General features: G+C 41.5%; 1 protein-coding gene across 5 annotated transcripts in view; it reads left to right on the plus strand.

Annotated features, from left to right (window-relative positions):
* The window catches only part of FAM110B (family with sequence similarity 110 member B), a 114,388-nt gene that overhangs the window by 73,170 nt on the left and 15,872 nt on the right, over positions 1-25,346 (plus strand). For all 5 annotated transcript variants that reach the window (XM_071419776.1, XM_071419791.1, XM_071419783.1 and 2 more), the window contains one exon: positions 21,957-22,023. The gene's annotated coding sequence lies outside the window, so the exon portion shown is untranslated. The remainder of the gene's footprint in view (positions 1-21,956; positions 22,024-25,346) is intronic.

A 25,346-nucleotide genomic window follows, 5' to 3' on the forward strand; every position in this document is an offset into this window, starting at 1 on the left:
ATTACATGATAACTATACTAAAAAGAAATAGAAGGAAAGGTTTCCTCTCAGAAGGCTGGCTAAGAATAGAAAGGAATGAAAAACAAAGGTCTGTGGCTCAGACAGAGAGAGCCAGCTCTGCCGTGAGCAGTCACTAAATCCAAACATCCACACGAGACCACCTGTTGCATTCCACAGCAGCACCCAACCACCGTTTACATTTTGTCTCTGAGGCCTCTTAGCATCTCAGAAGAAAAAATCCTAAAGAAAAGGATTTTCACAAAAGATGTCTGCGACACTCTTCTTCAAAAGCTGCATGCTTCATCCTCACTCCAGGATTATTTTTGTTTGGTTTGCCCTACCTTCCCTGAACACCTTAGAAGTTGTTACTTCCTTGTGCACTCAGCAATGCTTCCCATCAGAAAAGAGGTGGCTTGCAGGGCTGGTCATTCAATTTTTGTTCCCAGTTCCAAGCTTTTATTTGCCTATATATTAATATTTGCCATGCCTGATGAGACTGGGCTGTGCTCCTGGTGTCAATGACACAAGTTGCACGTTTTCTCACAGTCTAGCAAAGGGATAGACAACAGAGCTGTTGTCACAACTGGAATTAACACACCATATGGTCCTTACATCACCTCTCTTTTCTATATTTGTCTATTGCAGAAAAATTATTGAAAACAATCCTCCATTTCCAAACTCAAGTCTTCAAACTGTTTCTTTTTCTTCCTCAGCTTCAGTATTTTGTTTGCAGAGGCACTGTTGCTGTTCTTAGACTAGCAAATGAAAAAAACTCCTCAGGTGCTAAAAATAACCTTGCTGTAACTCTGTAAAGAATTATTTTCTGCAATTTCTTACTTTTTAAGCAGCAATGTTATTTAGTATTCCCAGTAGGTGGGCATCTCTGTCATGTCTGTTTTTCTCTAATACAGCAATATAATCTCTGATCCATGGGTCTGTTACTGTTGTCTTCTCCTCTGTTTGCAACTTCCTATTGCTTTATTAAAGAAGTCAGCCTAAGCTTATATAACTTTAATTCTGGGTTGTCTGGTTTTTTTCCTTCAAAATAGGTTCTATTTCATTTCTGTCAGTATTTTAGGATTTCCAGTCAAAATTACTTCAGCAAAATAATCTGATGGGGAGTGTGATAAAACAGGATTTATCTGTGCATTTCTTTAGAAACTTGGTCCTGCTTTGTCTCTCCAAAAGGCTTAATTTTTGTCCTTTCTAAACTAAACTAATCATACAAAGAGGATTCAGATGGTGTATGAATGATATTTGAATTATGAAGAGCTGAAAATACGTGTCTGGACAAATATTCAAAGTTCAAAAGAACCTAAAGAGGTCAGAAACATAAAACAAAACGCAAAACTGCAATTAACTTAACAGAAGTGTATCCCAAGTGAAACTATTGCATGTTGTGGAGAAACTTCAAAAAGGGTAATGCCATAAAATACTTGGGAATAATACCAGGAAGGGCCTGAAATACAGTGGGATGGAGCCTCACAACGTTTAGCCATATAAAGATGCTCAACTGCAGGGGGGAGTAGTGGCTCTGAAGGTTTGATTCTCACCCCACTGAAGTTGGATCCCTGTTGATGTTGGTTAGCATTGCATCAAACTCTGTTTCTCCTGTGTGGACACCTCATCTAGGCAGTCAGTTGTAGATGCTTTATACCTTGGGGGATACTGTCAACAAAATTTGAAGTATTTCAGGAGAGAAAAGAGAAAATATGTGAAATGAAATTGAGGGCGAAATAAAATTGAAGTACAAAAGAAACTTTCAATATAGGTGATGTAAGAATAATCAGGAATTAACAGAGAAAAATGTAAAAGTGCTCATTTTGTAGATGCATATATCCAGAGAATGGACTGCTATAGAAACTGGGAAAAGGCTCTACCACCTGTGGTTTCTAGTTCTAGGTCTTACAAGCCATTAGCTGAGAGGTGGTACAGAATAATCTTCAATTGGTAGGATTGCAGAAAAGATCAGTCCCTTTTCCTAACAGCTATAATTCCTAATTGCTTATTAGTCTTTTAGATGTGTGAAAGTTATAAGAACAATGCCTGTCTCTGATTCTCCTGCAAATCTCCCACCAGTGAAAAAAAAATTGTACCCGTGAATGAACTTTACTGTTTCTCTAAAAACCTGTTAACTAAATTAGGCAATATGAACTTTACTTATTGTGACAGATCTGCTTTCTGTTGTCATAATACAGAGATGATACTGACTTTTCTTCCTTTTATAATTTTATTCTCAGCTCTTCCATGTAACCTGTCTCCATCTACATAAAGTGGGAGGGGTTCTTTCCCCCAAGTTGGATCTATTCTGGCACATCCTCTTTTTCTATTCTTTAAAACTGAGAATCAAATAATTTTTTAGGTTGGAAAGGACATACAGTGTCACCAAGTTCAACCCTTAACCCAGCACTGCTAAGGCCACCATTAAATCATGTCCCTAAGCACCACATCTCCACGTTTTACGTAACTCCACTCAACCCTTTCCATGGGTAGACTGTTCCAGTGCTTTCCATGCAAATTTTTCTCCTAGTGTCCAATCTCAACCTTCCATGTCACAACTTGAGGCCATTTGCTCTTGTCCTATTGCTTGTTACCTGGGAGAAGAGACTGACCCCACCTCACTACAAGATCTTTTCAGGTGGTTGTAGAGAGGGATAAGGTCTCACTCCCTTGAGCCTCCTTTTCTCCAGGATGAACAGCTCTCTCAGCTGCTCCTCATAATACTTGTGCTCCACACCCTTCACCAGCTCCTTTGCCCTTCTCTAGACATGCTCCAACATCTCAATGTTTTACTTGTAGTGAAGGGCCCCAAAACTGGACACAGGATTCAAAATTCAGCCTCACTAGTGCAGAGTACAGGAGATCACTGTTCTTGTCTTGCTGGCCACACTATTTCATCCTAAAACATCAGTAAACATGGGTAAAACATCAGTAACCCATGCATTTATCCAAAACTCATTAAAACAATGTTCCTCCTCCTACTAGAGCCTGTCCAGATTGGTTTTCCCCTTTGGGAGTCTTTTGCCGTGCCCAGTGACAAGCTTGGCTGCTGTATTTGCTAGTGGGTACTCAGTAAGTGTTGCTTCTCTGGTAGATCCCTCTGTTAATCTTTGTCTACACCTATAACCACTGGGCAAAGTTCCTTCCAGGTTACCTTCCTTTGGACTGCTCATGCTGCTTGTGCTTGAGGATGTCCACAGGGGCGTGTTGCAGTTTTGAACCTGTAGGATAAGAGTTAGGGGCAAGCTAAAATATCTCATATTGCTGCCCATTAAGCTTTTCCCCTTTGGATTCATGTGTAGTTAAACACCACAGCTGAGCAGGAACCATTCTTCTGTACTGTTGCCGCCGCTTGGGGCGTGGCGTCCCAGGTCGAAGACGGTTCAGTGGCGGCGCCTCTGCCACATGGGCCAAGCACATGCCTACACCAATGTGGTGGACAGTAACTGGCATTTATTAACGGTTAGGGAGGGTCTTTTATAACAGGGGGTAACGGTCAGTTAACAGTAAAAGGGGAGGGGTTCTGCGTGACCTCGCGATATCTCGAGACCTCGCGATATTTCCCCACACTGTACAAACAGTTGTTGTGTAATAAACTACTGGAATGCTCTTCCCAGGGGGGTGGTAGAATCACCATCTCTGGATGTCTTTACAAAAAGACTGGACCTGGCACTTGGTGCTATAATCTAGTTGAGGTGTTCGGGCATGGGTTGGACTCGATGATCTTAGAGGTCTCTTCCAACCTCATTGTTCTGTGATTCTGTGTTGTGCAAAGTGTATAATTTTTATTTTTTTTCAAGAACTACAGGAGAATAAACACAAATGTTGAGTCCAACAACTAGAAAGCGGTTTGAGTAGGTGTTGTTACAAAGGTGCAGTTGCAGCTTGCCCTGCCTCCTGCTCCAACCCTCCAGCAAATAGCAGAGCCCCAAGGGAAGAGAGCTGGAGCTTGCTCCCTTTCACCTTCCACTACCATGGCACCTGGCTACATTTCCCCCCTTCCTGCAGCAGGCAGCCACTTCCTCAAGGAGTTTTACTCTCCTGAATGTGGCGGGGTTGGCTCATTTGCAGCAAGGTGGGTGCTCTGCTGGTGTGAGAGCCTCAGTGCCCCAGGTGCCGCATTTATCATCGCCGGGCTCTGGCCTCGGCGCCGGCTCCCCCCAGCATTTGTCAGTGCTGAGTCGAGGCGCTGGCGCGGCAGCCAGCAGCCTCCAGCAGAGATAATTCTTATCGTGTGCGCTGCTGGCTCAGCTCTGCTTTGCCTCACATGGTGACAATTTCTGCCTGCCATCGGTCCCCCATTTGGATCCAGTCATGCAGGCAGCAAACACGGTCAAAGGATGTGTGTCGGTGCAGTTTTAGTGTTTGTGTCCTCAGTCTCCATCAGCAAACTTCGGGGAAGTGAACACTTCTTCCCAGTCACTTTGCCCCTTTCCTAGCATATTTGGCATTCAGTGACTTCTGTGCTGACCCTGTTCTTTAAATTTAAATTAAATTTAAACAAGACATTGGGACTTGTCTTGTTTGAGACGCAGGTCAGCAGGAGAACAGTCAAGTGTGGAAGAACACACCGTCGCTGTTCACTGGGGTCAGAGCACCACAAGTGACCTAAATTTGAAATGCTCCATACTCCGTGGCTGATCCAGCATCCTCAGGCTGCAGCCTGTCTGCTTACTGCAGTTGCTGATGAAGAAGTGATTTTTTTTTTTTTGTTCAGGAGCAAGATTTCCACCAATTTAATCTACTAAAATTTGGAGTTTGGAAATCTGGGGCAAAATCGAGGGGAAAACAGAAAGCAAGAGAAAGAAATGCAGAAAAAGACAAGTTGTAATTGAGAAACTTGAGTGAAACATAACATTTTGGTCATACAGAGGGGTGTGTTTTGGCAGTCCAATTTGTTAATTTTCTAGAACAGGCATGAAATCACTGTATTTATGTATATAGGAATTAATAATAGCTTACAAAAGCAACACATTAGCTTTTTTTGGGTGGGAGGAGAAACCAAGAGCTGCCTGAAGGCGAAACATATTTAATTCCCTTTTTTAACTTCTTTTTGTTTTAGTTTTTTTGAGAGAGCTCCTTTTTCTTTGTGTGCAGTGCTATTGCCCACACTGGTGCTGGAGGAGAGCATCTGTGCAGTCTGCATAAATTGATTCGGAGGGTGGCTGACCGTGCTTGGTACTTCCTTCAGGTCACGGCTGCCACGGTTTGGTTTGCCAGGGTCCTTTATGCGTGCATGAGCACAGGCAAACACATCCAAGATGTGGGAGTGCGAGTTTGAGGAGAGCTTGGCATCAGCCCCCACACACGCCGGCTGTGGTGCCTGCTCACAGAAAAACACAGCCCAGAAAAAGCCAGGGAGGTTTTCCTCTGTGAGGTGAAGCTTGTAGGAGCACGCCTGGCATTGCTTTTGTTGTTAAAAGCAGATATGTTTTTGCTGGTTTGCTTCTAGGCCACTTAATGCTCCTGACTTCTTTCCTGACCCCCAGTGATGGCACCAGTACCACAGGAAGGGAATCCTGTCGTTCCCTCTTGGGCAAGGGACAAGCCCTGGGTCAGTGGTGGTGACCCAGGAATACTTTAGACAACTAATGTGAAAAATCTGGGGGGTTTTGGTGGGGGTTTTGAACACAACAGGAGAGAGGGTTTGGGCTGGATCCCCTCCCACCCCTTTTTTTCCTTAATTATGAGACGTTTCTGAGTGATTGTGCTGGTTGAACCATCCAGAGGAAAACAGCAGCATTCCTGCAGGCAGGGGCTTGCAAGAATTTATACTGGGTTTTCGCTGACACCTATTTTTATATCAGAGATGGCAAAAACATACTGACATATCTAGTCTATCTGCTTGTGAATATATTTCATTTCCATATGCATCCAGCCTTGCAGTGTGTTTGATAAGCTGGGTTACTTGTTTTAGCTCATCTGTGCTTCTCCCTTCCCCTGGACCTAATCCAGAAAATGTCTTGAAAGAGAAGGTTTTGTGGGGGGGAGGAGGAGATTTAATTTGCATCATGAGGAAAATATGAAGAGTTTTCACAAGATATGATGACTATATTTGATATCCTGTAGCTTTTGTTAGTCTAGAAGTGATGGTTTTTTTTCTCCTCTCTCTGAATCTGAGTGATCTGGGAGGATGATGATCATCTATTCTTCAGTATTTTGATCTAGGCTACCCAGGGCAGTGGTGGGATCACCATTCCTGGTACTCTGGTGTGTAGATGTGGCACGTGGAGATATGACTTAGTGATAAACATGGTGGTGCTGGGTTAAAGGTTGGCTCAGTGATCTTAGAGGCCTTTTCCAACCTTAATGATTCTATAATCCTAATTATCTCTTCAGGTTTTAAGCTTTCTCCTGCAACACTGGTATTAATGGTGACATTTGACATTTCAGTTACTTGTTTTCTGCTGCTGATGAATGAAAGTATATAATTGAATTCAAGTGTGGGGGAAAAAAGGAGTTTGATAAGGATTAGTAAGGTAGTGTAAAAAAATTCATGATCTGATATAGAAGTTTTCACTATCAGCATGGTATATATTTATCTTTTCAGTGCATGCATGACATCACATTAAAAAGGTGTAACATTGAGAGAACGTGGTGCTTCACTGTGAAAATGCAGCACTTTCAGATTTATTTAGCAATTTTGTCTGGTTCTTACTCCAAGTTACTGTGCTTTTATGTACTTCAAGAGAAATGCAAATATGTATGCATGTAGATCTTACATATTTACTGACATAAATTTCTTCAGAAAGAGCAGTAGTTCACTTTGTGAACTGTGGAAATTAGGTAAATGTTCATACTTGTTAAATTTTATTTTTCGCTACTGAGAAGTAAACAAAAAAGATTTACCCAAAGATTGTGCCCAAAAATCAGAATACTCTATGTTTGTGCTGAAGTCCTGGAGCAATTACAAGAAACAAAGAGAATCTAAGAAGAAGGAATATGCAGTTATTTATTTTAAATACTGCCCAAATTGGTGGTTTTGACAGAGATTTCTTGTTGAGTATTGCCTCCCATACATTTTACAAGATAAAGCTTAAAATCCTGATTTTTTGATCTACCTATTCATTCCTGTTTTATCGTATCCTTTTGTTTTTATCCATGTATTTTAATCCAGAACTCATAATGAAATTCAGGCTTTCAGAACAGTTCACAAAATCAGCAATTTAATGCATGGTTTGTCACTTTTACTTTTGTAACAGCTGTAAGATAAATAAAATAATGAGATATTTACAGCACAAGGTCAGGCAGTTTTTGTGATAGCAGCTTTTCATATAAGATTACAGCTAAAAAGAGGGGAAGTGCTGAGTTACATAATTGACTAAGGTTTGACACTTAGAATTTGTGTTATAACAGCACTTCATAGGCTATAGATGGGGCCGTTTCCGTTTCAAGTTCTGTTGTAAATCTGACTTTACAAGGCTTTAATGTTCTGTAGGCTAATAAAAATCACTCTAGGATTGAATGTGTGAAATAAAAAAAAATTGTGTTTTTAATATTTTTTAATGCTCAGGGTATTTTGCCATCTTTGATTGTTTTTTGCCAAGATTGCATTGCTCTTGGATTTTTGAATAAATCTTAAAGCTTACCTTCATGTCTGAGGGAGGAGGGGCAAGAAAGAAAAGGAAAAAAATAAAAAGGCATCCCCAAAATAGAAGTCTTGCATTTGCACAGTAAAGTTTAAGGTATCAATGTGAGCTTTTGGCGCTGGAGAAAAGGGCATAAATATTGAGCATGAAATATAGTGTAATAATAAGTGATAGCATTTTCACACGGTTGAAGTATAAGCCTTCCAGGAGCTACAGAGGATAAACTGTAAGCCCCAGAAAGTCAGCTTTTCTGGAAGACTACCCCTGTGCACTGCACATGTCTCCTTGTTTGAAATATCTGGGGTGCTGAGGAGGAGAGGAAATTGTCTGACCTGAAATTTTGAGGGTTTATGTAGCTTTTGCATGGTATTGTTTGAAGGATTCACCTGCTTGGCAAATACTATGAAAATGCCAGCAGTTAGGAATTGTGATTAAAAATATCCATCTCGATTCCACGTAAGCAGCAGTGGCTCCCAGGAGGAGTTAGCCCTCAGCCAGACATGCTGCACTTTGCCATTTAGGCAATCCTGGTGCAGGGCTGCCGTAACAACCTGCCCCAGAAACCTCCTCCCTTCCCTTGGTGCTAGTGATGCGAGAACAGTGAAAACTGTAGGTCAGGAGTACTGTGTTAACATTTCCCTCAATCCCCATGCTACTTTGTCATTTATGCCAGTTGTATTCAGTACTGGAGCTGTTGTTTCTGGCTGCCTTGTCTCATCTAGAAGGAGAGGACTGTCACACGCAAGGGTGACACCAGCCCGACCATGACCTGCAAGGCTTTCAATGGCCTCATCTGGGGGAGGGAAATCCATGCAAAAGGATAAGCTTAGGGCCAGGAGGGCCTGGGAGCAAACACCTACAAATTTCTCACATCCCTACTCCTTTCCCTGTGCCCATGGGCTTCAAGTCATTGGTTTCCTCAGTGAGTATGATAAGATTTCATCAGTGTTTGGTGACACTAGCATGCTGCCCTTCTTCACCACGCTGTGGTGTCCCAAGTACCTCTGGCATTGCTGTTCCAGCTGGTTTCCATGCACAGGGCGTGTTGCATTTTGTTGCTGTTGGGTGAAGGAGAGAGAACTGGACAAGCTGTTGACTCTGCCCACCACATAAACTGTGCTGCAGAGACCCAAGGGAGCCCCAGCAGCCACAAAACCTGCAGCACACAGTGTATGCTTTGGGCAAGGGCACACTGCTGTTTTGTCTGTAATTCAGCCCCTGGGAGGGACCCCATGGGCTGGGCTGTGCTCTTTTGGGCTGGCAGAGATAACCAGGCTTGCATTGCACGGGTGCACGAGAGACCTGCCAGGGATAAAAGGGGAAATCAGTGTAGGAGAAAAGGAGCTCCAAAAGATAGTGTGTCCTGTCACCTTGGTCCCTGGCAAGGTGGCCAGCTGTCAGCTCCTCCCAGACGGCTCCAACACGGGCTTAAATGAAGTTTAAGACTGCTGGCTGTTTATCTAACATCGTTCATTGTTCTGTACAGGCAATTGCAGAAATTAAGGATTCATATATGGGGGTAAAAAAAAATGGTTTCTTCAGATTTTTATGTATTATCTTCATTTTGCGTATGTGAGAAGCTATGGTCCACAGCTTTCCTCACAGTTAGGCAAGAAAGTAACTTTTCTTTATGTTAGCCACTGTGCTTCAGGGTAAAGAGGGAGAGATTGAAAATTTAGGGGAGTTGTGAAACTGTCTCCATCAGATATACTCTGTGGTAAAAAACAAAGGCTTTTTATTAGTATTATTTTTCCTATAGCTAGATCTTCCCATGAACATTTTTGTGTGCTGTATTCTTTACTCGTGTTTTCTGACTTAGGCTTAAAACTTCCAGGCAGCTGGGGACTTCCTTTCCCTAGTTCTTGTCCACAAGGAATTACTGGACAGGAAGAGAGAGAAGTTCCTGCAAGAAGTAAGGCAAGGACAGGAGCTTCAGGTGAGCACATCAGAACTCCTCCTAGAGAAAGAGAATTAAGGTATCTTTGGTGGTATGAATGCTTTATTTGCCTCAGTTTGCATCCTTTGAATTCATATCGTACTGAAGTCATGCTCTATCATGACAGTTGTTCCAGTGCCCAATATTTTGAGCACACACAATAGCAAAATCCTTTTAAAATGATGATACCTGGTTGGAGTATATCTGATTGTGTGTTAGAACTGTTAGACGTAGGAGGTTTTGTTTTAGGAAGTGTAAAATAATGTGCCTGCAGGCAGCTGTGCAGCTTTGGTGTGAGGAGGACTGTGCTGGATGGTTTCAGAGGTGTAAAACAAAAAAAAAGTGCACTCATTTTAACCTTCTGTAGTTTCATTTCAAAGTATGGAATCTCTTTATATAACTTTATGCAGTTTCTATTCCTAGTGAGGGCTTAGTTAAGGGACAGAAGCACAGACAAGTCTGAGCACAGATCGGTTGTTTGCTTTGCTTTTATGTGCTTTGGTGTCAGCAGTGCGTGGTGAATTGGCAGCACAGCAAGTCCTGTGATAAGAGTGAATGTCTGGGCCTTAGACTGTCCCTGTGCTCCACCTTGAAATCTTCTGGGTATCTCCTGCTCTGAATGGGATTGAACATAGCATGAGGGGTGTGTTCTTACAGATAGTGAGAAAGCATCTGATCAGTTACTCTTCTTGAGAGGTGCTGATTTGAAGGGAAAGGACAGGGGCAGAAGCTGCTCTGTGTTGGCATCGTGGTGCAAGTGGCTGCTTGTGGGTACCACCTCTGCTTGTGTTGTGGAGGTCCCAGGACAGATAAAGCCAGGTTTAGGCACACACATCTTTTTAATTACATAACCCTTTGGGGGTGGCTTTGTATTCTCATCTACTACCAGATCAGAAAATAGGAGTAGTCTTACTAAGCCTTTTGCCACATGTTTGTTGAGGTTGTGGAAGCACACAGTGAGGGTTTTGTATTATGTAGAAAGCAAGTTCTTCCTTGGAGATCTGCTTATTTTTACTTTTGAGTGTGTAGATTTAAGTGAAGATCATGTATTCACACACAGTTGTGCTATTTAAGTTAATGTGGGGTGACTCAGTGTGTATTCACTGCTGCGAGCCCACAGCAACTGCGACAGAACATTTTATTGTCTGAAGACAATGCTAATAATGATAGCATTAAAACAGCATTGGAATTTCACAAGACAATATTCTGTTCCCAGAACTGCCAAGGGACAAAGAGATTTGCCATTGTCAGACAGGGGAACAGGAGCTAGCCTGCAGTGCAAACAGTGCCCTCCACTTCCCCTGGGCTGGGCTGGGGTGTCCTGCCCCTCTCTGCTCATGCTTCCAGGAACCTGCTCCAGAGTTTGTCACAGCTGTGAGCACCCCTGCAAAGCAAGCACTGCAGCAGCTGGCTCGGCTGAGAGCTGCTGTAACACAGCCCCTTCCCAGGATGATCCTACTCTAAGCTGCTTTCATCCAACAGGTGAGCTATCTTGGCCAGCTGAAAGGGCTGCAGGCACTTCTTTGGCTGCCCCCCACCTATCTCTGCTCTGGTGCTTGGTCCCACCAGGTATGCAGTTTGCTGAAGGAGAACCTGGGATAGGTGTAGTGTTTTGCAGTTAATACATTGTGGCTGCTATGGCATTCCCATAAATCACAAAGCAGTAATTCAGAAATGATGCAGTTTATATTGGTTGTGCATTTCTTTGTGGAGGGGTTGTAGGATGAAACCAATGCAACTGTGGTGACAAACAGAGGGCAGCTGTGCTGTCTTTGTAGCTGAAGTATAGGTTATAAGTGCAAATAAGTTGTTCATTATGAAATGAAAAAGCATTATATATGTATATTATTAATCCTTAGCACCACTTCTTACTGTGTGAAAACAATAATAGTTTCCTTATCAAAAGGATTGTTAATAATGCTTGGATCCTGAAAGCAAAGATGCAGAGGTGGGAGCTGTGTGTATTTATTCTTTCATAGAAAATATTTAAAGCAAAACATTTCTACCCTCATAAGTACTCCTTTGCAGCAGGTTCCTGGTTTGCTGGTGTAATAGTCAGATTGGATAATGACAGCATAGACAATAAGATGAGAAAATTAACTGAAGCAGAGACTGTTGGCAGTGCAGAGACGCTGCCTGGAAACCTCACCAACTGTGAACCACATTTGTAGTATCATCCAGTGGGGGCAGCATCTGCAGTGCAAAGCCATTTGGAGGCTCACTGGTGGTGAGCACAAAGTTTGCTATCTGCATTAGTAACTAGCAGATAAGATAACTGTGAATCTGTCTTGCACTGAACATCCTTAAGGTGAGAATCCACTGAGTACTTGCTTCTTTAATGACTCCCAGCAGCATTTCCCAGGAGCCACGTGACAAAGTACCAGAGGGTTGGGCTTTGATTTCAGTAGCTTCATTATGGAGTTGTGCTTATCTCTTAAAATGGATCCTTTCAAAATGTAGTTTGTGTTTGGTGGGGATAGTGAAGAAAAAGAGCTGATTTAAGGAAAATTGAATGGGGGAAGTGTCACATGCTTTGCAGTGTTGAGATTCCAGGCATCCTTGCTGTGAAAAATGGGAGTTTAATTACCCAAGTTTTGTGTGGGTTTGCTGAGTTGCTTTAGTTTGTTTGTCCTCTGTCAGTCTCTAATAATGCTATTATTTACTTTCACTAAACAGAAAAAATTAATTCAGTGATCTCTGTTGCTCAGTGTTCGCTGGCAGTACTGGTACTGAGTTGTATGGCTGCAAATATTGGTATGTTCTTGCCTGTACTGTTGGCAGAAGCAGTGGGGAGAGTCAAACAGCCTAACTCAATATTGCTTACATATCTTCTATTTCCTTTTGACAAAATCATTGCACGGTTCTGCCTCAACATGGCCTTCTTTGAGCTGCAAGGACCAGATGACATCATTGTTGAACTGTCTAGTTCAGTCCATGTGATATGTACCTTAGAACTTTATGGAGCACTTTTGGCAGTTTCCCTGCCTAATACATGTTTTGGGGCATCATCTCCTTTGATTAGACAATTTCTAAATAGCAGCATTTGTTACACCCGTCACTTGATTTTTGTCCCAGTATATCATGTGTGTCCCTGTGTATCCCTGCATATCTGTATCACCAATACAGGGAATTTGGGGCATGTTTTCAGCATGACAACCAGACTTGCACAGAATGGCACAGCCCATCAGCCCTCTGCTTAGCCTCTACTCACAGTTAAATGCTGGCATTAGCAGCTTTTTATCCTTCTCACCCCCTTTCCTGGACCGATTCCTTAATGCTGTACACAAAGCAGTCCTGCACAGCACTGCATGTTAAGTCACTGCCTTGCTGAATAAATTGCAGGTGCCTGCTGCTAAAAAGGAAGAGATGATGTTTTTCTTTCTCTGTGTGGTTCTTGTTCTCTTCCTCATGTTTTCTTGATTTTCTCAAGTCATCCTGTTTTGTTTGCTGTTGGCAAGTAAATCACCTAGAGATGCAAAAAGCAAAAGAGCAGAGGGAATGCCCAGTGCATACTAAGAAGCAAATATTCCAGTCTATCAAGCATGGAGGAATGGAAAGAGGTGGATATAGATGGTGATGAATTGAAACATGTACTTATTCATTACTCTGTCTTCCATGTCTGGATCATCTGCTGCTGGGGAGAGGGTGAGACAAAGAAACTCTTGACTTTTGGCACCACTGCATTGAGGTGGCAAGATGAGATCAGAGAATTGTATAGGCTGGAGGGGACTTGCAGAGGTCACCTAGCCCATCCTGCTGACCAACCTGAATCCCATCTGATCAGGTTGCTCAAGGCCACGCACAGGACACTTTTCATTATCTCCAAGGATGAAAGTCCAGCAGACTCTCTGGACTTCTGTTTCAGTGATTCACTTCCCTGAAAATAAAAAGTTTTCTCCCCCATATAAGGCTGTAATATCCCATGTTGCAGCTCTGGTTGATGCTCCCCTTCCTCCCTGTGTACCTTTGAGGACAGTCTGTGTCCCCTCCCATCAGGCAGTGGCAGGTAGTGGGTAGGTCTCCCTGTAGCCCTCTCTTTTCATGACTGAGCAAACACAGTGCACTCACCCTCTCCTCCTGTGCTCCAGCTCCTCAGCTGGCTGTGGCACTGGGCAGCCTGTGCTGCTCCTGGCAGGAAAAACTATTTTCTGTGCTGCATCCCATGAGTACCCCGAGACTGGTTTCTCTTTTCATGTCAACTGACCTTAATTTCTTTCCTTTTTCAAACTTTTTGCATGACATCTCCAAAACAGTTGCATTTTCAAGCTATAGCTTTCATCATAGTATGGTATGATGTCACCAAACTCTATGTATGATAGTAGAAAAGAAAAAAGCAACTGTTAAGTCTTAGCTCAGTTGCTTTTATCTCTCATCATGTTAATTTTTACAACTATACCCATCCAGCAAGACTTGATCCTAGCTTTTTTTCTTGAAGCACTTAAAACGTGTTGTCCAGTGTGAAATTAAATATATTGCAGTCAAATGCAAACATCCAACCCAAAAAGGCAGATGCTACTCCAGTCCAGTATCTATGTGTAAGTCATATTATGTTAGCAAATGAAGCAGAAAAATGGCTCTTAAATAGTTTCTTCTGCTGCTTCCCTTTTTTTTTTTATATTAGGTTGCCCCTGGTATTTCAAGAGTTTCTATCCATTTGCTGTATACTCTCACAGCAAATCCAAACAGTTTAGCAGGGCAAAAAACATTTAGAGACTGGCTCAGTGCCCAGAGCCTGCTTTTAACCTCTGCAAAGGCCCTTGTCTTTCACTGAGTGTGGTGTAGATATCCAACATTTCCTAGCTATGGGAGAAAAAAGAAAATTTCAAGATAGAATTTCTGAATCTCAGTGAATCGGGTGTAACAACTACTGGCCTAAAAGAAGACATCAGATTGTAAAGATCCTAAGAAGCAGGATCAGGCATGCTAAAACACTCAGGTTAATGAGCAGACAGCTATGGCATTTGATGAATTCTCATGTAATTTTGAAAGATATCCACTATCTCCCAGCTGAAAATTCACACAGAGTTATTCTGTATATATATTCTAAAAACGTTATGACCATTAAATATTGTCTAATATATGTATAAATTTGCATGGCTAATTTAGACTTGGGACGATTCATTTTCCTCTTACAAGTATTTGAGAATTCTTCTAGAGTAATCCACCAACTCATCAAGGAACTATTGAGTATAAGTTAAAGCAAATAGTATGTCAAGAGATTGACAACTTGATTTTATGTTGTTATTTCTCACTGACTGAAGAAATTGGATCTGTCTCTCCGTCCCTAAAATAAAGTAATCCCCACACAATATTGAAGCACTCATGAAGAGCTGTTGCTCATAGAATGATGCTCCTCTTGGAACTTGAAATAATGTGCATCCCTTTACAAGGTGCATGAATAAAATATTAGACAGGTAGAGTTTGTGACCTAGTTAAAAGTTATGTGCATGATCTCTTCTCCTTGGTTGAACTGAGGAGTCATCTGGAGTGGGGGATATCTTTATGTACAACAAACTTTATCTGGGTTTTTGGTTTTGTTTCTTTTAGTGAAAGGGTCGTTTATGAATATGTGCTCTTTTGATTTGGGGCTGAGCTTAAAATAGCTAGACATCCGAAAACTTAATATGCACAGTGAAATTTAATTAGGCAACTGCATAAAATCAAAGGGATTCTTTTGTAGACAGGAAGCAAGAATCCCCTTTTGGTACTTTCAGCACACATGCAGCTAAGTCCTGTTTTCATCTCCTCCTCTTCAGCAAGAGGTGTTAATAATAGGTGTGTATGATCTGCTGCCAAGGGTGATGGGCCAGGGATGTGAGCAGGAATGGACTATATTCCTTCCACTTGCATGGTGCCTGCTTCATGTAGCAAAAGTGCACAAAGTCTGATATTCCAAAAGGCAGTCTTCAACTTTGTACATTCCAATTTGATTTGCTAAGTTTGGTCTCCACAGACACCAAGCACCTATTTCGTGGTCACAGTTTGACTTTTGGATGCTAAGTACCTCTTGAAAGTATACACAGGATTTCTGAATTTAGGCTTAATTAAGCATTTCCACAAAAGATACAAGTCTAGCTTTTTCAGTGCCTGAATTCATCATTCTTTTTTTGGTAAAAATTACAAAAAAAGTAAATCTGCTTATAAAAACCTTTTTATGTCTATAATGTGGATTAACTGTTGGGAAAGATAGTAAGATTCAAATGTGCTCCAGTTACATTTCTCCAAATTAAGTTATTTATTTCAAAAGTTGTTTTCTTTTTTGGTAGATTAGGCGATACCAAATAAAATTATAATTGTTTAAAAATCTGTTCAATGTTAACTCTCAGAATGGGAGGCCACCTGCAATATTTGTGAATCATAATTATGTGAGACTCATTTAAAAAAAAGCCAACAAAACACAGAATCACAGAATGGACTAGGTTGGAAAAAACCTTTGAGAACAACACAAAAAACCACCATGGAAGTGAAGAAACAGAGAATTCCATTAAGGGAAACACCAGGTCCACTTTCTGAGCAAGATCACTGACACATCTAAGTATGAATATTTCATATAAACCATCACACTTTTCAAATCACCTTTTGCTGGCAGTTACCAAAACCAGCAAAATTTCCCAATGTTTCATTCAGGCAGAGGTCGGTGATGAATTGAATTTCATTCTCTTAAACATTTCCATTTCTTTTTTGTAGCTATGTCACTGCCTTGATTGTTTGGGGTTTGTTTTGTTTCCCCTCTATTACATTTTTTTTTCAAAAAAGCTGTGAGATTAATATTTTTTGATTTTTGTAAAGGAGTATGTTTAGGAGGTGTTTTTTTTGTTTGTTTTTTTTTTTTTTTTTTAATTTTTTTTTTAACCTAATGGGAAACATGTTGGAAGTAAGCTTTTCTGTGTCATGCAACTTATGGTTCCCACCTCCTGGTGTATTTAATGCACTGTGTGCTCCTCAGCAGAGCATGGGCAGCAGCTTCAAGCTCCCTCTCCACTCATTTACAGCTTGGCCAGCTTGGGCACAGAGCATTCCTCTCTGTTTGTCTGCACATGTTGGTGTGTGGTGTCCTAATTAAGATTTGTTGTCACCCAGGTAGTTCAAATAAAGTTTCATGTGTGGTTTTCACTTTTCCTGTTGTGGTATTTCATGATTTTTAGTGTTCAAGGGCAAGACTTCTCCCAACCTGTATGAAGGCAAAAAGGAGAGCAGCTATAGAAAGTATATTTAGGTATAAATTTTTTAGCTTTTCATAAGATGCATTTAGTTGGCATGATGTGTCTATCTGAAAATTGTTTCATAATAATTTAATCCCATTTTTCTTTCATTTCAGTTTCCATCAGCAAGGCAAAACAGTCTTGGCCTTAATTATTGTTCATTAAGATTCATATCTCTGAGATTAAACTGAGATAAGCTTTGGCAATTCTCAGGTTGTGGTTGTCTAAAGAAGAGCCAGTCTGAGGAATAAAACTCCCTGTTTTTCAGCAAGTAAAAATAGGAAAAATCAGCTACAATCCCTGAATCCTCACTACAGTGCCTGCATGCTTACCCCAGGCACGGGGCACACCATGCTTCTGAGTTAAGAGATGCTGAAGAAGATACATCCTTGACAATGCCTTTGAGAATTTGTTATGAGATGTGTCCCTCTGCTGATAATATCCAGGGACAGATGTCTCTTCCATTCTTCAGATGTATCTCAAATAAGAAATCCAGATGTTAGGCTGGCCTCCTTCTCCATTTTAAAATCCTCACTGGGCTCTTGCTTATGTGGCAAACACTTTGGTCATTCCTTCCTTTGGGGTTTTTAAATTTTGAATGTGCAATGCCAGTCACAGGACTCTGAGATTTGTTTTTCTCATATCATGGGTGCTTTTTATTGTAAGAATATTCAACTGGCAAGGGACCAGCTAAAGGGATCACTGGTGGAACAAGGTGGAGTTTTCTGTAGTTTTGTGTGTTATGTTCACATTTCAATGAGTCTTAGTTCTAAAGGTCTCAACCTCATTGTGAAGATCTTATTTAATGAGTCTTCTAAATGTGTTGTAATACTGGAGTGGCCTGGCACCACAAATGGCAGGAGAGTTTCTGTTCTGCCAGTACCCAGCCTGGGTGTGGCTGTCCCCAAGTCAGTCAGTCTGTCTTGAAAAGGAGCATCACTCCTGCCTGAACAATTTGCATATCCTTTTGCTTACCAAATGGTTAAAAAAATACATTTCTAAAAAATGGTAAAAATGTTTAGAATTTATCTAGTTACAAACTTAACTTTAGATGCACAAATCTCCTCATATTGGTTGTTAAAATTTTCCACTTGACCTTGATTTCAGCAGCAGATAAGTGATTTCCCGTTGAAATTAGGATAATGAGCCATTGCAGTATGCCAGCTGCCCAGCCATTGTGGACTGTTTTTCTAGGCATTCCAGGAGGATTTTTTTGGAAAGAAATTTGAATGAGTGTGGGATTTTATAGCGAAAAAAGCTACAGAGAAATGTCAGTTCAGAGGAGAAAGTGGTAGCTCACACCCATGTAATTAAAGAAGTTAATATTTTTTACAGTCTGAGTCTAGTCCAGAGTTTCTTATCTTGGTTTGGTTTGGGTGCTCCCTGTCTAGGTGAGGCATTTTCTGCCCTTACAGAGGAGATTAAATCTTAGCTGAAGCTCAGAAGGGAAACCAGCTTTGTGTATGCCACTCAGTGTCATGATTTTTGTGATTTTGAGAAGTCTGATATTGGCTGTCCTTATGTTGTTTTGGATCTCAGATGGTTTAGAGTATTTTTTTGTTATTTTTTTTCTCTTTCTTTTTTTCCTCTCTTTTTTTTCAGAGAACTGAAAAGATAAGGACAGTTGCTTTAAATATTCATGTTGAGGCCATTTGCACCTGTCTAGTAGGAGCCAGTGACCAATCAGTTCTTTGCACATATCTCAGCTACTGTGTGTTTGGCACTAGATCAGCATATCTATTATTGATTTTTAAGAGAAGCACTGTGGAGGCACCTAATGTTCCTAAGAGGAAGTATTGCAGAGATCAATCTTTCCTGTTGGAGTGAACCAGGCTGGATGGGGCTTTGAGCCAGCTTGGTCCAGTGGAAGGTGTCCCTGGCCATGGTGGGGATGTTAGAACCAAATGATCTTTAAGGTCCCTTCGAACCCAGGGGTTAATCTATTGTATAAATCTGCTTGCATAGGCCTTGTTAAGTTGCTTAAAGGGAAAAAAAAGATCTAAGATTGTCAGTGAGGAAGGAATGGAATGGTGACTGCACACCATGGCAGCTGTGCCCCACGGTGCCTGCCTGCAGGAAGCAGGTCTGTCCATCACCAGGAAGAAGCACTGAGCTCTCAGTGGTAACAAACATTTTCAAACTCTACTGTGCACCCAGTGTAAAGCTGTGCAGCAACATATCCTGCTGTATTTTCATCTGAGTCATACAACTGCAGGAGAAATGAAATCCTGAGCCTCCAGGTCCAGGAAGAAGGCAAGAAAGAATTAAAAAGCACCTAAGAATCAACTACAGTCATTGTCAGACATAAGTTGCCTTCTTGGAGGCCAAGCATTTTGTATTGGTTTATCACAAGTAGGTTGGTTCTTCCACTGCAGGGCTGGCCTGGCATTCTACTGTAAATGCCATGGAAGGAGTGGGACAAGCAGAGTCTGTTCATTTCTTGTCTATTTATCATCTTGGTTTCATATTTTCATGGAGAAAAACAAGTGCATGTAACTTGTTGGTGGCCTTTCTGGGTTCTTCTGCATTGGAACTGGGCCATACAGGGAGGTAGCTGGAGTAACTAAAATTTGGTGACAGGGGTCTGGCATGGTGCTTGCTAAACACATAAGAATTGCACTTGCGTGAGTAATTAGAACTTGGAAAATATTCATGTGAGACCTCTTATGCTAAACAGTATATTCAATTGTGAAAGGAGAATCTGGTGCTTTTAGCTATCCTGATAAGTCCTTGCTCATAAATTCTACTGAAATTTATGCTATATTCTTCATTTTCTCTACTTTTTCTTGCAGTTCTGCGTTAATGTTTAAAAATATTCACTGTGGTGTATGTGGCCCTTCTCAGCTGTGTTAAGGGTGCTGTGTTGATTAAGAGATTTGTCTGAGATGTGTTGCTGAAGGGCACTGTTTTGGACTGATAAAGTGCTACTGGACATCTATTACCAGAGCAGTTCATCTGCTCAAACAGGGCAATTAGTACAGAGTTCTGCCTTGGGCTGCTCATCCCGCATCTGCCAGTGCTGCCTGAGGATTTGCTGTCCTGCTGCAGAGACATGAGTCCTCACAGAGGGTTGTCCACACTGCTGCTGCACAGTCCCATGCATGAGACTATTGTTGTTATGTTGAAGAATTTACACAGTCTGTAACTTAGTTCAGAACTTGGTCTGCCTCCACATTACTCTGTAAGCTTTAACCATTGACAGTTTTGTCAGTGCACTCTGCTGTTGCAGGCACTGAATAGCATCGTTGGGGTTTTATTCCATGGCGTGAATGATGAAACCAGTCATGCACTGAAAGCTCCACAGAACATTTATCTGTTTGAGTTTTGTATGTATATCTCCTTCAGTCATTTCTGTCCTGTGTGCAGAGCCAAGCTCAGTAAAGCCTGTGTGGTGTGTGCTTTCCTGGTGGTTTCACAATTTAACAGAGACCCTCTTGGGAAATCCTTGAGACCTGGAGCCGTGTATTTACTGTGGCACCAGAGGATTCCAGCAACTCACTGTACAATAACTACTGCAGTATTAATACTTCCACTTTTTATTACTGCGACCTCTTTAGAACATAAAATAGGCTATACAATCTTAACCTAGTGTACACTGGTGTTCACTAAACAACAATGTATTTCATAGTTCACACTGACATTCGTATCATAAATGTGTCTGTTTGAATTACTACTATTGGAACAAACCACATGTATGTTAGTCATTATGTCTATATACTTGTATTGTTTAAAAAGTAAAAGTGTATTCTTGTTGGTACAGAAAGATGAGAACTCCTTTGTGCATGCACTTATGTGATAACTGTGTTCTGGAGCTCTCTTAAAAGCCATTATGGTATTGGGTCTTCCTTAGCTTGGCATTTCTCCCCTTCTGCTGGTTGTCACCAGCCTCACAGCAGAAAGGAAAACTGCTTCTCCCCTTCCTCCATTACTGCTTTTTTTTCCACATAAAAAGATGTATAGAAAGCTGCATCCCACAGCACAGGTGTTTTCCTCCCTAAGAAATACACTGACTTATTTCTCCCTTACCTATTGCATATACAAATGCTTAATTACAGGAAAATTATCTCAAAATTTTAAAATTATGTGCTTTTCTGTCAGTCTATTGTGAGGATATTTGCAATCATTTTTAGCAGGGGACACAAAATATAAAGGTTTGGGTTTTTTTCTGTGTGGACTTTAATAACTGATTTAAAACTCCAAAAAGTAGGTAATAATTTTGTGTAGAAAAAGGAGAAGATGTTGCATATGAAATGAAAGATGTATTGATTGACTAGATGGGAGTAGTGTTTTGTAAAGACAATACCATGGTTTTAAAAAGCATTGTCTAAAATAAATATTTTAGAAAAGGGAAAGTGACTAAGAAAAAAAAGCAAAATTTTTGCATATAGACATATAAAAATTAAATAGTAGATTTTTTGTGCTTTTTTGTTGTTAGCTTGGAACATATCCTGTCATCCCTCCCAGCAAGGGAGGTGTGGAGGGTTTTTGAGCACACAAATATTTTGCTCTTTGGCCTTAACTTTGAGTATGGATAAATAGACCATCACTGTAGATTCCATATTTTCATGTCAAAATCAACTAGCAGCTGCCCTGAAATAACACTAACATTTACATATTGATATTTTCCCCTCAGTTACTTGTAAAGTAGCTGACATTGATTCCATACCCTACTAAATTTTTATCACAGAAACAGAGTTGTGTTTTTTTCTTTGCAGTATTTTCTCTCTCCTTTATTTGGAAATAGCCAAAACCACAACAAAAGGGATCGTTTATCTATAACAGGAACTTAAAAGGCACAATTTTTTTTTTGTCCTTCATCAGTGAATTAAAAACTGCATTTTGACATTTTGGCCCTGTTTGCATTTATTCATTGATCCCCAGCACAGATGCATTTCATCTCACACATCAGATACTGCATCAAGGCAAGCTTGTGTTCTGAGACTTCCCTAATGACCTATTAATTATTGTTGTTATTATTACACAGCTCACAGGCTTCAGCCACGTTGATGTCATCATTTATCTCACCTTTCATGTGAAATAGTCCCAATTGCTGCTGTGGCTGTCTTGCACTTCTTCCCCTCCCTTCTCCTAGCATGGGCTGGCCTTGGTGTCCTGTTTCCATGACCTTCAACACTGACGTACATGCACCTGCAGTGTTACTGCTATGTTGTGTTTTGGGGTTTTTTAATGCCTTTTTCATATAATCTTTTTTGTCTTTTTTTTTTTCAGAGTCCTCTGGAGCATTACATTCCCCTGTTTGGAGTGTGGACAAGGGTTTGGCATTCTGCTTTTACAGGTACCTTTTTGAATTAAAATGCACATTTTTTTCCCTCAGGGGTTGATAAAAGGAAAGCTGTTCCAGAATGATTTTACTATGTCCTCCTCTGCTATCTTGTTGTGATAATGAGTTTCTCTTCCTCCCCCTTTACTAGTCCATTGGATTGGCAGATTCATTAGTGCGAGTATATTGTTGAATGCCATTTCAGAAAGATTGAGGCTTTCTCTTCTCTTGCTGGCCTCAGTCACACAGCCATGGATGTGTTGCAGAATCCTTTTTGGAAGTACTCCAGTAGTTCCAGGCTTTTTCTCACCCTTTATTTCCAACCTGTACTTTGGTTACGGTCCCTCCATTCAGTAAATTTGTTTTACCTTTTACAATGGAGACCTCCAGTGCAAGTAAACACTTCTTGCCTTAGTCCTCCAGAGCTTTCTATTTTTTTTTGTTACTTACCTGACTCCTTTTTGGAAGTATTCCAGTAGTTCCAGGCTTTTTACCATCCTTTATTCCCAGACTGTACTTTGGTTACTGTTTTTCCATTCAGTAGATTACGCTAGCTTTTTGTAACAGAGACCTTCGGTGCAAACGAGCACTGGTAGGCTCAGCACTTCAGAGCTTTCTGTTACTTATTTGGTTATTACTACTGCTTTCCAAATACTGAGTCACACAGAATCAGAGAATGGGTGAGGTTTGGAAGGGACCATAGTGGGTCATCTGGTCCAACCTCCCTGCTTAAGCAGCATCATGGTAAAGTACATGGTACAGAATTTTGTCCAGACAGTTCTTGAATATGTCTAGTGAGGGAGACTCTACATTCTTTCTGGGCAATCTGTTCTAGTGCTTGGTAAAGAAGTTCTGCTGGTAAAGAAGTTCTTCCTCATATTCAGGTGGAACTTCCTGTGGATCAGATTCTGCCTGTTGCCTCTTGTTCTGTTGCTTCGCACCTCTGAGAAGAGCCTGGATCCATCCTCTTGGCACCCTCCCTTCAGATACTGATAGACATTGATGAGATCCCCTCTCAGTCATCTCTTCTCGAGGCTGAACAGGCCCAACTCCCTCAGCCTTTCCTCATAAGAGAGATGCTCTACTCCCTTAATCATCTTTATTGCCCTTTGCTGGAGCTGCTCCAGGAGCTCCATGTCTCTCTTGTCCTGAGGAGCCCAGAACTGACACAGCACTCCAGATGTGGCCTCATCAGGGCTGAGGAGAGGGGCAGGATCACCTCCCTCAACCTGCTGGCAATGTCATTCCTAATGCAGCCCAGGACACCTTTGGCCTTCTTGGCCACCAGCTCTGCAGAGCTGCTTTCCAGCAGGTCGGTCCCCAGCCTGAGCTGGTGCATGCAGTTGTTCCTCCCCAGGTGCAGGGCCCTGCATTTGCCCTTGTTAAAGTTCAGAAGATTCTTCTCTGCCCATCTCTCCAGACTGTTGAGGTCCCTCTGAAGGACTACACAGCTCTCTGCAGAACTGACCACTGCTCCCAGCTTGGTGTCATCAGTGAAGCTGCTGAGGAGGCATCTGCCTCTTCATCCCAGCCACTGATGAACAAGTTAAGCAGTACTGAGCCCAGTACAGAACTCTGGGGGACACCAATGATGACAGGCCCCTGACTAGACCCTGTGCCCCTGAAAATGACCCTTGGGGTCTGCTGTTTAGCCTCTTCTTAATCCACCTCACTGTCCAGGCATCCAGCCCACACTTCCAGAGTTTGCCTGTGAGGATGTTGTGAGACAGGGTCAAAAGCCTTACTGAAGTCAAGGTCATCAATATCCACTGCTCTCCCTCCATGCATCCAGGTAGTTGTTTCATCACAGAAAGCAATCAAGTTGGTCAAGCATTATTTACTTTTAGTGAGGTATTAAACTGATACTAGTGAGGTAATAAACTGGTACTCCTGAGCACCTTCTTGTTATCCATGTGGCTAGAGATGGCCTCCAGAATGAGCCCCTCCATCACCTTTCCAGGGAGGAAGGTGAGGGTGGTAGTTCCCTGTATCCTCTTTTCTGCCCATTTTGAAAGCTGGGGTGCTTTTTTCCAGTCCTCAGGCACAAGTCCATCCACAACACTGAGCTTGACCTCAAGGCCTGAGCAGAAGATGATCATTAAAGCTTAAAAATCTTTATTTTTGTCACTAAAGCTCCAAAACAAAAGGTGTCAGGAATCCAGTGTCAGGAATAATGGAAAGAGTAACTTCATCCTTGGTGAGTACAAGTAAACCAGCTGAAACCCATGAGGAGAGGACTGGACAGGAGGTGACCATGTGGCACTTCGTAGCCATGGTTGTAAAATTCTTGAAAGATTGATAAGGTATTTCATTGTAGCAAAGAAAAAAAAATCAGTAATCAATGTCTGATGTGTCATGTGTCAAATTAGCAACACACTTCACAAATACTTAGTTTTAATTCTGCTCAGTAAAAGGCATTTCGTGTTCATCTGTTTCCAACCAGCATATTTGGCTCCAGAATATAAATTTGCATTGTGTGGGGTCTTAAATTAACAATTATCACTGCTGTTTTATTTCAAGACAAAATGTTAAGTCTGAGAGTACACATGGCTAATTTAAGGGTAAAAATCTGTTCCCAGAATGTGAAAATCATCTCAGAAGCCATTTCTATCAGCTGAGGAATTGGGAACTTGAAATTCCAGATACATAGTATGAAATTAAGGCAGCAAAAGCATTTTAGCTGTGACTGACACGAGGAACATTCAAAGATCTGTGTTAATTTTTGTGATCACAAGTTAACCTACACTAATTTTACAGTCACATTTCATATTTTTACCTCCTTCATGTCATGCTGCATGGGATTTATTTCTGCCATCTTAGAAATGGGATTTAATGTTTTGTGTTCATACAGATGCTCCAGTAGGTCTGTGGTTTTGTTGGAAATATATTGCTCATTTTGTCAACAGAAAAAATTGGATTTGTGATTTATGATGAAAGCAGCATTCAGTCCTGGCTGGGGTGACACAACCAGCCCTCCCTTTACATTAACTTTTAAAGAATGCCTTGAAACCAGTCCAGATCAGTGATGAGCTGGAACTGGGACTGAGGGACACCTTCAGTGGAGGGACTCAGCTCCCCAGCAGTTGGGGATGGTGTGCTGGCAGAGCAGCTTGGCAGGAGAGGTTACCTTTATGAAGCAGGCATGGGCAGATGAAAAAAGAGACACCATGTGTCCTCATTTGAGGTTTGGCACCTTGGTTTCCACATCCCATTATTTGTCTGGTTTAGGCATCTTAACTCTGCCATGCAGGGTTAAGTAGTTTCAGTCAACTACTAGAAAACTTTGCTGATACTCATCTCTTAAAAAAAGATAAAGCAGTAGATACAAGACTGGCATA

The sequence above is a fragment of the Agelaius tricolor genome, unplaced genomic scaffold, assembly GCF_023055355.1.
Source record: "Agelaius tricolor isolate 1412-34295 unplaced genomic scaffold, bAgeTri1.0.p SCAF_2, whole genome shotgun sequence".
NCBI classification, from domain to species: Eukaryota; Metazoa; Chordata; class Aves; order Passeriformes; family Icteridae; genus Agelaius; species Agelaius tricolor.